Source organism: Asparagus officinalis, chromosome 8, assembly GCF_001876935.1.
Source record: "Asparagus officinalis chromosome 8, Aspof.V1, whole genome shotgun sequence".
Taxonomy (NCBI): domain Eukaryota; kingdom Viridiplantae; phylum Streptophyta; class Magnoliopsida; order Asparagales; family Asparagaceae; genus Asparagus; species Asparagus officinalis.
The window spans coordinates 117,313,108-117,324,237 of NC_033801.1; the positions used below are offsets into that span (position 1 = coordinate 117,313,108).

Below are 11,130 nucleotides of genomic sequence, written 5' to 3' on the forward strand. Positions count from 1 at the left end.
TTTCGGTACGTGACGGTGGGGAATGAGGTGGTTCCCGGTGCGCTTGCGGAGTTTGTGGTGCCGGCGATGAGGAATTTGGATGCTGCGTTGAGAGAGGCTAATCTTTCTGTTCCTGTTACAACTGTTGTGTCGACGGAGGTATGCATGTGAAGTTTTAAAATTTTAAATAACCCCCTGTAGTTTGGACCATTATGAAATAAACCTCTATAACTTCATAAAATAACTGCAACGTTCACCCTAATATTTGGAACCGCCAAAGCTTTTTCAACTTTTTCAACGTGGGCTCCGACTTCATAACGCGCTTTTTTTTTTATATAAACCCCCTAATTAACTTTAAACATCATTGTTAGAAAACCCCCAAGGTTTCAATATTATTTTCAAAAATCCCAAACTTTAAGAATTGCTTTCAGAAAAAGCCCCATATAATTTTGGTATGCATGTGAAGTCTATTTTTGGTCTACAGAAGCAAGGCTCTTATTAATTTAATTGGTGAAGATTTTCAGTAAGTGTTAATATTACTTTATATTTTCTTTTACGAGTGAGATTGAGAAGTATTATTTAGTTAATGTAAAGATCAAAGAATGTGACAAGGGATCACATTATGTCATGTACCTTGCAATTGATACCGTTTGAAGTTAGGCTCAAAATGTTGGGTGAGGCACACATGCATATATCTTTTAAATTAATAGATTTCAAGATAGGTCGGGAGGTATTAGGAATTAGGTATACGTATAACTTAATTTAAATCCTATATATTAGGATGTAATTAGTAACTATACTTTCTTAAGATTTTGATATAATGAATTATTTTAATTGCAACCGCAGCGAATTAGATTTACATGAAACAACCTTCAACTTGCAATAACGCGGAATAATATTAGATTACTCCATGTTCATCAGATCTCTCAATTTAAATTTAAACTTTTGTACTTGGATAGCACAAATATTTCTTTAAATCTCCTCTATGCTAATACCATGAAGCTATTGTAACCATTGAAATATATAAAGGGAAAATTTCAGATAACCCCAAAGAGTTTGGCCAATTTTGAGATAATGCAAAAGCCTTCTAAAAATATCACATAATACAAAAAAAAAAAATTGTGTCAGACTGAGGTTTTCTAGCAAACTTGGGAGTAGTGTGACAAAAGCCTTTCTGATGTTATGCCATATTTTCAAAAGGTTTGGTGTTATCTTAAAATGGACCAAACTTTTGGAGCTAGGCTGCAACTATGGGCACGTTTGGTTCTTGTATTTTGAGGGTGAAAGTGGGTGAAAGCCTGCCACAGGGTCAAATCTGTGGCAAGCTTTCACCGAGACCCTGTGGCATGCTTTCACCGATAAAATACCGAAACCAAACGCGCCCTATATGTTTCTCTTTGACACTTTTGGAATGCAGGTGCTGGGAGCCTCCTATCCTCCATCAAGCGGTTCATTCTCCAATTCATCCGCATCGACCATGTCATCCATCATCTCCTTCCTAAAATCCACCAACTCTCCTCTCCTCATCAACATCTACCCCTACTTCGCCTACGCCTCAAACCCTAGCTCCATCTCCCTAGACTACGCACTCTTCACCTCCCGCAACCCCATAGTCCAAGATGGCGATTTATCATACGCAAACCTCTTCGACGCAATAATAGACGCAATGTACTCAGCAGCGGAAGTAGTAGCCGGAGGGCCAGACGTGAAAGTGGTGGTGTCTGAGACTGGATGGCCATCGAACGGCAGTGTGTTTGCGACGATGCAAAATGCGCAAATTTACAATAACAATTTGGTTCGGCATGTTAGGAGCAATTCAGGTACGCCGAAGAGGCCCGGGGTTGAGATTGAGACGTACTTGTTTGCGATATTTAATGAGAATGGGAAACCGGCCGGGGTTGAGGAGAACTTTGGATTGTATTGGCCGGATATGAGTGAAGTGTATCATGTTGAGTTGTAGGAGGATCGTATGAAGAAGAGAATAAATGTGGCATACGAATAGGGAAATGAAGTTGTACTGAGATGAAAATTTACTGTTAATTAAACGTGATAAGACTTGAATACAAAAATAGTCAAAAGAGTATGATACCTCAGTCTCAAATATAATAAAGGTTATTGTGCGTATATACCCTGGGCGCGCATCTATCATATTTGCAGACTTATCCTCCAAATATAGAAATTTGCTAATTTACTTTCCAACTTTCGGCACTGGTTTATCTGTCCATCAATTTTCAAAATCACTAACATACCCCTCAATAATTTATAATTAGATAGAAAAAAATAGAGAGGGAGGAAGGGAAGGGGAGGGCTAAAGGATGGTTCGGGTCTCCTCTCTTTATTTGATTTTTAATTAATTAAAATTAAGTTAAATTAATTAATTTAACATATAGTGTATTAGAGGGTAGAAACGACCAATGTGAAGGATCTGAGTGGTGGTGCATTTGGAAATGCGGAAGATTTGGATGGTACGTATGCCAAAAATCATAAAGCTTATAATTAAGCTATAGATGATACACATTTTTCATGTGGTTATTAAACTTTTGCATATTGAGTATCGTATTATAATTTAGCTTAAAATTTTGACTGGCCACATTTAAATCTGGATTGCTATAATGTCGTGTTTATACAGCGAGGATCAAGGATTGTAATTTTATACCCTAACATTAAACATTTATCTGTATCTACAGTCTAATTTTCTAACTTATATCTAGAGCTCATTTCTGTGAGTAATCATAATCCTTGATCCTAACCTAATAAATCGAATAATTTAAGTCCGATTGAAAAGATTGAATATTAGCTGAATTGATCAAATAACAACAGCATGGACAAGTCCTCTCTATACTGTGATGATATCTAAATACTTTATACTGGTAGTTAAGGTTGAACAACTTTTGGGGGGCCATGAATCCTTATTCATTTATTAATCATTAAAAGTTTTAGGGGGAATGAATCATGTTGTACCCCTAAAAAAATACTAAATATTAATCTCTACGAAGCAATCAGCACGTGTCTTACAATATACCTAATACATCTAATTCAAGACAAAGATAACTTCTGCCTCAGCTTGGCCCACTGCTCAGCCGACATCTCGCGTAACCGAGACGAAAGGCGATACTACTCGTTCAACCCTTCAATTGATTCCACAAGCCACCCGATTCGGCCCACTGTTCAACCGACATCTCACATAACCGAGTCAAAAGGCAGCATTTGTCATCCAATCCGACCAATCGCCCCTACGAATAACCCCCACTTGGCTCGTTGTATCAGCCGTCAACATGTATTGTCGACCATCAGCTGGACGACTAAAAGAGTTGGTAGTTTTCTCGAACCTCGCGCTAACAGCTGCCTGTTCTTGCCTTAATTGCTTTGACAATGTCATCATTTTTTTAGTCCCATAGCCTTTATAACTCATCGGACCCAGTCAGCACCAAGCACTTGTTGTCATTTCCATAATAAATGACCAGGTGACTCACGTCCTTCAGCAACCGACACGTAACGCATATCTGCCAACTCAGGTGCCTAGTTGGACTCAGCCCAAGTTACCTTTTTGTCCCTCAGATCTACTATAAAAAGGAGAAGAACTACATAAGGTAACTCTCTGGTATTTTTGACACAACTAAGAGATAATTTATATTTCCCCACTCAAGATCACCTACTGACTTGATCGTTGGAGGAACAACTGGAGAACCTAACTCCGCCTTCTTACGAGTTCTTTCTTATATAGGGAAGAACAAAAAACTCCAAAGCGATACATCAGAAGGAGTTAGAGGATCTTAATCACTCCATAAACCTGTAATTTATTCCATGTTTGATAACTGACATCAATAGTTTGGTGCCCACAGTGGGGCCTTCTATCTTCTTCAATCACGATACTTGGTTCTGAACGTAGGCTTGTCCATCCAGCCCTTGAAGAACCACATGCGGGCTGCGTCACTTAAGCCCAATTGGAAGAATCCGCTCAGCGCTTCACCCAATCCATTTTTGACATACAACTGATCATAGTCAAATTAACAAGCGAACCGGCATTGATAGATAGGGCGATGTAGCACTCTTTACCATTCAACCTAGCAACGAGGTGACCTGGTCAGATGTTCACCAACCAGTTGAAACATCCACTAGGCAAGTAAGTGAAGCACTCACTACTCATACCGTCTTCAAACTCGTCCCCGGGGCTAACACCGTCAATTGAGGGGAAGCAATAGTAGAGACAATAATGTCCCTTGTTCTGGAGAGTCCTACGAACCCCAACAATGTACTTACCAAGCCATTTTGAATGTTCGTACCTCTGAAGCAAGGCAACATTCCCACTACTAGGCATAGCGGCTAACATCAACTGAGGACAGAGTTGAGTAAACCATATTACCAAATAGGTATACGATAGCTCTACCCTAGGATTGGGTACTTAATTCCTTGGGCAACTATCCCCCTGCTTTAGATATTCAGTAGCCAATTTCCTTAGGCCATGATGAATGCAGCCCACCATCGTTGGTAGAAGAGCTAAGTTGTACCGAGAGGCCAACAACACAGCAGGGAATAGCACCTTAATCGAGATGCAATCTTTCGACTGAGAAGGCACGACGTAACCCTTCAGCCAGATCGAGAAGAACCCTGCAAGCAATGTCAACTCAGATATTGGCTCCTTTACATGATGATGGAAAGTCTTAAAATGGTCACCAGCATGAAACCCGTACACATCAGAGTCGGCAGTATGCAATACAGAGCCGTCCTTGAAGATGCGAGTCTCGATGTTAACATTCGTGGCCGGAGGGATCATACCCACATTTTCCTTTTTACTAACATTGGAAAATAAATATTTTGTCCAAGGAACGCGAGGCACGGTATGGTCATGTCCAGTGCTCCCAGTAGTCCTCTGACAAATGAGGAAGTGACAGACTAGTTCTCCAAAAGCTTCTACAATATGAGCAGTATGAGAGTAAATACCCAACTCCTCGTTAGTAGGAAAACACTCCTCATATGGACGACCCCCCATCAGTAAATAAGACACCTCAAACATCTCGTGAAGATGCAGCCCTATGATGTTAGTCCCCAAAAGTCCTTCTTGATGGAAGTCGCCCCGTACTTCAAAATGTCTATCTTGAAACTCCTCCCCATTTGTGATGTTATAGCGCATGAAATGAGGTATGACAAGATGCTACAAGTACAAGAAGGAGACCTGGCGCCATCACTGGCAAAGCAAATTGACGATCTCCCTGAGCGTAATACCAATATTCCTCCCTACAGTGGAAGAAAGATTGCCGCCAGGGATGCTATTTCCAAAGAAAAAATGCGGTTTCACCGACACATCTTCATGAGGCACGGAGAACTTTGTATCAGTAATTATCTCCTGCAAAGTCTTATAGGTCCCAGTGTAAACAGCCTCAATCCTTTCTTGACTGCTGCCATCGAGTAACAGCGGGATAGTCCCGTCAAAAACATGCGTCATCTCAGGATTATGAGTCCCATCATGATCAAAATGCTTGTGATGATTAACAGGAGCTCTTGAATAGTTAAGTGCAAAAAATGACAAAATGAGTTAGCAGACGAAGACCAAGTTCAGCCGTCATACTCAAGAGCAGTGGCGAACCTCGCCCACAAGCAAAAGTGATCTATATTGACTAAGTTCCTACAAGACGAAGGGAAGCTCAACCAAAGGAAGCGAACTTCATGTCTAAGTTGGTGAAATGCATCCAACTTAATCAGTCGAATATCGCTTAAGCAAAGGTTGCTCTAAATTTGCGAATATCACTTTAGCGAAGATCGCTCATAACAAAAGCAACCAACTCCGCTTAGACGAAGTTCGCTGCAAAAGCCTAAAGGGCTGACCGAGCCCCGCCCAAAGCACAAAGCTCGCCACGATAAGCACCATTAATGGCTGCTGCCATCACCACACCACCAACAACAAAAGCTCGTCGGGAAGACCACCAATAGTTATAAAGATATCATTTTTCAACGGCATATCAAGTTTTCAGATGCCCTAAGGTATTGCTTAAAGCCCAATGGCTGGGATTGTGGCTGATCTGAAGATCGCTGATGAAGGGTTCGACACTTACCCATCACCATCTCTAGCTGTGCTGGCACCTCATCAGTTCTCAGCCAACGAACCCCTCGAGCAGAGCCTCTTCCCCTGGAAATAGCGCAACGAGGAGTTATTAATGATGAACTTTGGGGATCCCTGAGAAAGTTAGGGTTTGAAGGAGAGTAGGAGAATTTTTTAAATTAAAAGTGAAGAAGAGGGAGGCAAACAGTCGTATTTATAGGCTAAAACCCCCGAACTTCGCTTAAGATTTCTCACCCTAAACTTCTCTAAATATCTTACGACCAAGCTTCACCGAAGATCTCGCCAGCGAACTCCACTGAAGATTTCGCCCTGTACTTCACAAGAGACTTTAGCCTCAAATTTTGCCTGGAATCTCTACTCGAACAAACTTCGCCTGAAGTTTATATCCTTAGGCTAAGCCTCGCCTAACCGACTTACTGAGCCTCGCCAAGATGATTGTCTCTTCAGTAAGTGAACCACACCTAATTCAATAGGGAACTAAAGGCAAACCTCGCCTAAACACCATAATAAATTTCACTAAGTATCCAAATTGAAAAAATCACAACTCAATTTGTTTGAGGCTTTATATAGTTAACCTCGCCAAAATGACTTGGCAAAATTCTCTACGTCTCCAAGTTCAGTAAGGCTTTAACTCAGTTTGTTTGAGACGTCATCTGGTGAACTTCAAATTGACTCTCGCTAGCATAAGTAAGCCTGAATTTTGCTTCCAAATATGATCACTCCATACAGAGATCGAGCCATGTAGAATTCAAATTCGCTACAGAAATACGTATAGATCAAGCGCACAAAAGATGGACAATTTCAACATGAAGAAAAGTTTATTTTTATTGATCGACGACTCTGCTACATGAAGGCGACATTTAAGACTGCTCAATTACAAGGATGATGGGTACTTATTGTTATTTGCTACTACCCTATATTCCTAAAATATGGGCAGTGTGATGCTTGAGGAACGAACGCGAGTTGTACTAAGCTACAGCCCTCGTTCCTCTGACATTACAAGACTTGGGGAAATAAATGTTTCCCCATGAAGATAAGAACAATCACTCTTCCTCTAAGTGAGACATATCAATGGGAAGAAGCATGTTCTTATACCAAAATTCGACGATGGCCCTGAGTCAGCCGATACAGTTCAAAATAACTTGAGCCCCACCAGCTAGCGAATGTCGCTAATCGATGAACTTCGCTCAGCAGCTCAAAAGGGAATGACCTTCACTTATACCTAAGAATCAGTCAAAATTTTATTGATTTCTCAACATCATCCAAACAACAAAAATGAAAAATTTCCTTCCAAGCATGGATTTGGACGAATACAAGCATCATTGATCCTTCGACACAAGTCTACAATAAAGGAAGCTATGTTCAACACCACGCCTCTGGCAACGAAGTAGGCAGATGAAGATAAGTTTTCACTGAATCAAGACAACTCAAGCCACGTTCAACACTACACCTCTAGCTATCTACCCAGAGTATTTCAAATCCTAGCTACAAATTGAAAAGCAAGATTTTGAAAACTTTGTGACGCGGGAGGGGGGCCTCGTCTTGTAGATGGTCAAAATATATTTTCACTGAGGATTCAAGAAATGAACGTCCATGGGCTAAACACTTCGAATAGGCCCAAAGTCAAACCCATAACAAGCTGCAACGAAGATCACCTGATGATTGAAGCGAACTTTACCAAGCAACTCATATCAACCTAACCAGGTCAGACTGTCATGCCTCGCTTCCAAAAATACCGGGAATCAGAACGTGAACAAGCTCGCAACGTATTAGATTAAGGATAATAATTAAAAATAAATATTTCTCCTCAACCTAATACGCTAAGCATCTGGAAATAAATATAATACAAAGGCACAGGTCCCCGATCACAGATAGCAATAATATAATAGACAAACTCAGAATAAAAAATATCATATGACAAATGGGATAACATCCGAGACATAAAAATATTCGGGTCAACACGCCCTTATACAAAATTGAACAATTGAAGAAATATGAAATACATTGTTCAACAGAAATAGAAGGGAAAAGACTACAAAAACAACTAGGATCAGCTGAGGATCCTCTGGTTCCTGGCGATCTCCAAGCTGAACCTGTTCTTCCTCTAAGTCCGACTTACACCAGAGAAAACAGGTGTACGTCAACGTGCATGGTACACGGTAAGATCCCACAAAACAAATAGAGCAAACGAAAACCCAAGCGAAAAACGATACGATAATAGAAATGACAAAATGATGTGCAATTGAAAATTCAATAAAATCAATCAAGTAACAAGTCGATCATGTAACTAGCGATCAGAACAATCATCCAAGTGACGAAAACATACTACTAGCCATCCTATCACAACTCGCTGGTCCACATCTCAGCAAAACTAACAAAGTCCACCATAAACACGCAAGCATATTATTCTTGTTTTACATGTTATTTGAATTGGGGAAGAATATTTTCATGTATATAATCGGGTCCCCGTAAACTTGTCCAAGGGCCGCCTTCAAGTCAAGTATTGGCCCTCTAGCCCATGTATATAACACTCACGATATCACGATAACAGGAAAGCGTTGTGTCTGTTTATATACATGCTATATTCTCCGTCCAATTCCTATTTATAACCCCATGTTATCAAATTAATTAAGCAACTGTACATGAAATATCGTGCACTAGCCACGGAGTTACCGTGAAACGACTTCTGTAAAACTATGAAAATAACCGTGACCCATAACACGTCCAATCAAGAGTGCATCGTCTAGTCGATGCTATAATAGTAATAGTCAATGAAACCTCATACCAGGATATCGATATCAAGGGAACTCGGGACTCATCACATCAGGATATTGATGTCGAGTGAGTATAGCCATGCTTTGAAGCATGCTTATAAATCATACTTTTAACAGAAGTCGACTTCATGTACAGTCTCTCTCCTATTGGGTAACAACTAGGTGATAAAGCAACAAGCTTCCATAAATCTATTCATGTCAATCAAAACTCACACATGTAAAAACATATTGTAGGTTGTCTAAAAATTACTACATATAGCTTATCCCCATCAAACACCGATGATGGAAGTTACAATCTAACGACTTCTAGAAGGTTACAACTTTAAGACTTTTACGTAGATCGATAAAGGTTATAATCTGACGACCTTCACAACAACTGATGAAAGCTCTAATCAACAGCCTTCACAATCAACATCAGGAGTTTAATCTGACGACCTTCACAACAACTGATGAAAGCTCTAATCAACAGCCTTCACAATCAACATCAGGAGTTACAATCTGACGCTGATGAAAGCTCTAATCAACAGCCTTCACAATCAACATCAGGAGTTACAATCTGACGACTCTCATATTTGCAACGAGCCAAGATGAAGATTATAAGATGACAGTCTTTGTAACGCTCCAGCAAAAGAGACCATAAATTGATGGTCTCTTCACATCAAAATGCAGAGGTTATCCCTGTGTTTCACCATAAAAACGCAGAGGTCATCCCTGTGTTATACCATCAAAACGCAGAGGTCATACCCACGTTCCATAGTCAAAACACAGAGCTTATGCCCAACATTCTAGTTGAAAACGCAAGGGCTATCCCCAGCATTCAAGTCCAGATGCAGAGTTTGTGGACTCAGAAACACAGAGTTTATACAGAGTTCAACTCTGCGTCTCAGGTCTAAAATGCAGAGTTCATGCAGAGCCCAACTCTGAGTCTCAGGTCCAAAACGCGAAGTTCATCTCTGCTTCCCAACTCTGCGTTTTAGATTTACAACGCAGCGCGACCTGTGCGTTCAGCCACCAAAATAGGCCTAACTCTGTATTTTTAGTCTAAAACGCAGAGTTTGGGCCCTGAACGCTATTTTTTAGCGTTTGACTCGTTCAAAGCACGAACTGAACGGTTTCAAAACCATTCTCCCCATGATTTGGGGAGCTGTTTAAGGGGGCAGTTACACCCCATTCAGCCCCCACTTAGGAGCGAATTAAGAGGGCGGTTATACCCCTTAATCCCTTATAAATAGTGGGAAACTCAATTGAGTTCAGGGGATTTTTTGGCTCTGGGATTGATCCTTCTTTTTGGGCAGCAAAGAAGAGATCTTCGGTTGACTTTTTGGAGGAATTACTGGAGCTTCCTGCAGCGACAAAGTTTCTTAGAGCCTTCGGCCTTGGCTTGTTAAACCGATTTTTGGTTAAATCAACTCTTTCATAGAGTTTCAAACTCGTTCAGAGTTATCAACTCATCAAGAGTTCTAAAATTTGCTTTGCAAGTTCTCCATGGCATCAAATCGTGAGGAGGAGATACCGTTCCAGCGAATCAAGATGTTCGGATCGTCAACGGAGAGCAAACTCGACACGAGCATTCGAGGGAGGCACTCCATCGCCACTGTGAAGAACCCAAAATTAAACAAAGGGGAGAATCCAGATCATTCTCCTCTCTTTTGTAATCGAAATCCAAATTGTAATTAAGATCGAGAGAATATAAGTTAACTTTCTTTCATTCTTTTTACTATAAATTTTTCACCAAACACATATCACAATCTAATTTATGCATGTAATTCATAACAGATCTAAATATTGAAAGACGAGTCAATGAGAAGTGGAAACATGCACACAATTAATTCAAAAAAATAATCTTTTCCAAAATTATTTCTTTAAACTTATTTCTCATCATAATTATTCTAAAATAATCTTTTTAAATAATAAATATTAACTCAAATAATCCTTTCACAAAATAAATTCTTTTAAAAATTATTTAATATAATAACAACTCAAACAATCCATTTTTATAGAATAAAATTCTTTTCTCATTATAATTAATCTAAAAATAACTTCTTTTTCAAAATAAATTCTTTTAAACCATTATAATTATCTAAAAAATGATTCTCTTGCTGAATTAAATCCTTTTAATTTATCATAATTTTCCTAAAATGATTTCATTACCAAATAATTTATTTTAAAATTATTTTCTTAATAATTTAAATAATATTTTTACAAATCAATTTCCTTAAAAATTCTTTAGTATCATTTAACAACAAATCCACGCATGTAATCATAAAATTCACATTACAACTAATCTATGCACATACTTAATGAACAGTATATCTAAAA

The 11,130-nt window shown here is 39.4% G+C and overlaps 1 pseudogene; it reads left to right on the forward strand.

The window, feature by feature from the left end:
- The window catches only part of LOC109822776, a 2,391-nt pseudogene extending 319 nt beyond the window's left edge, over nucleotides 1-2,072 (forward strand).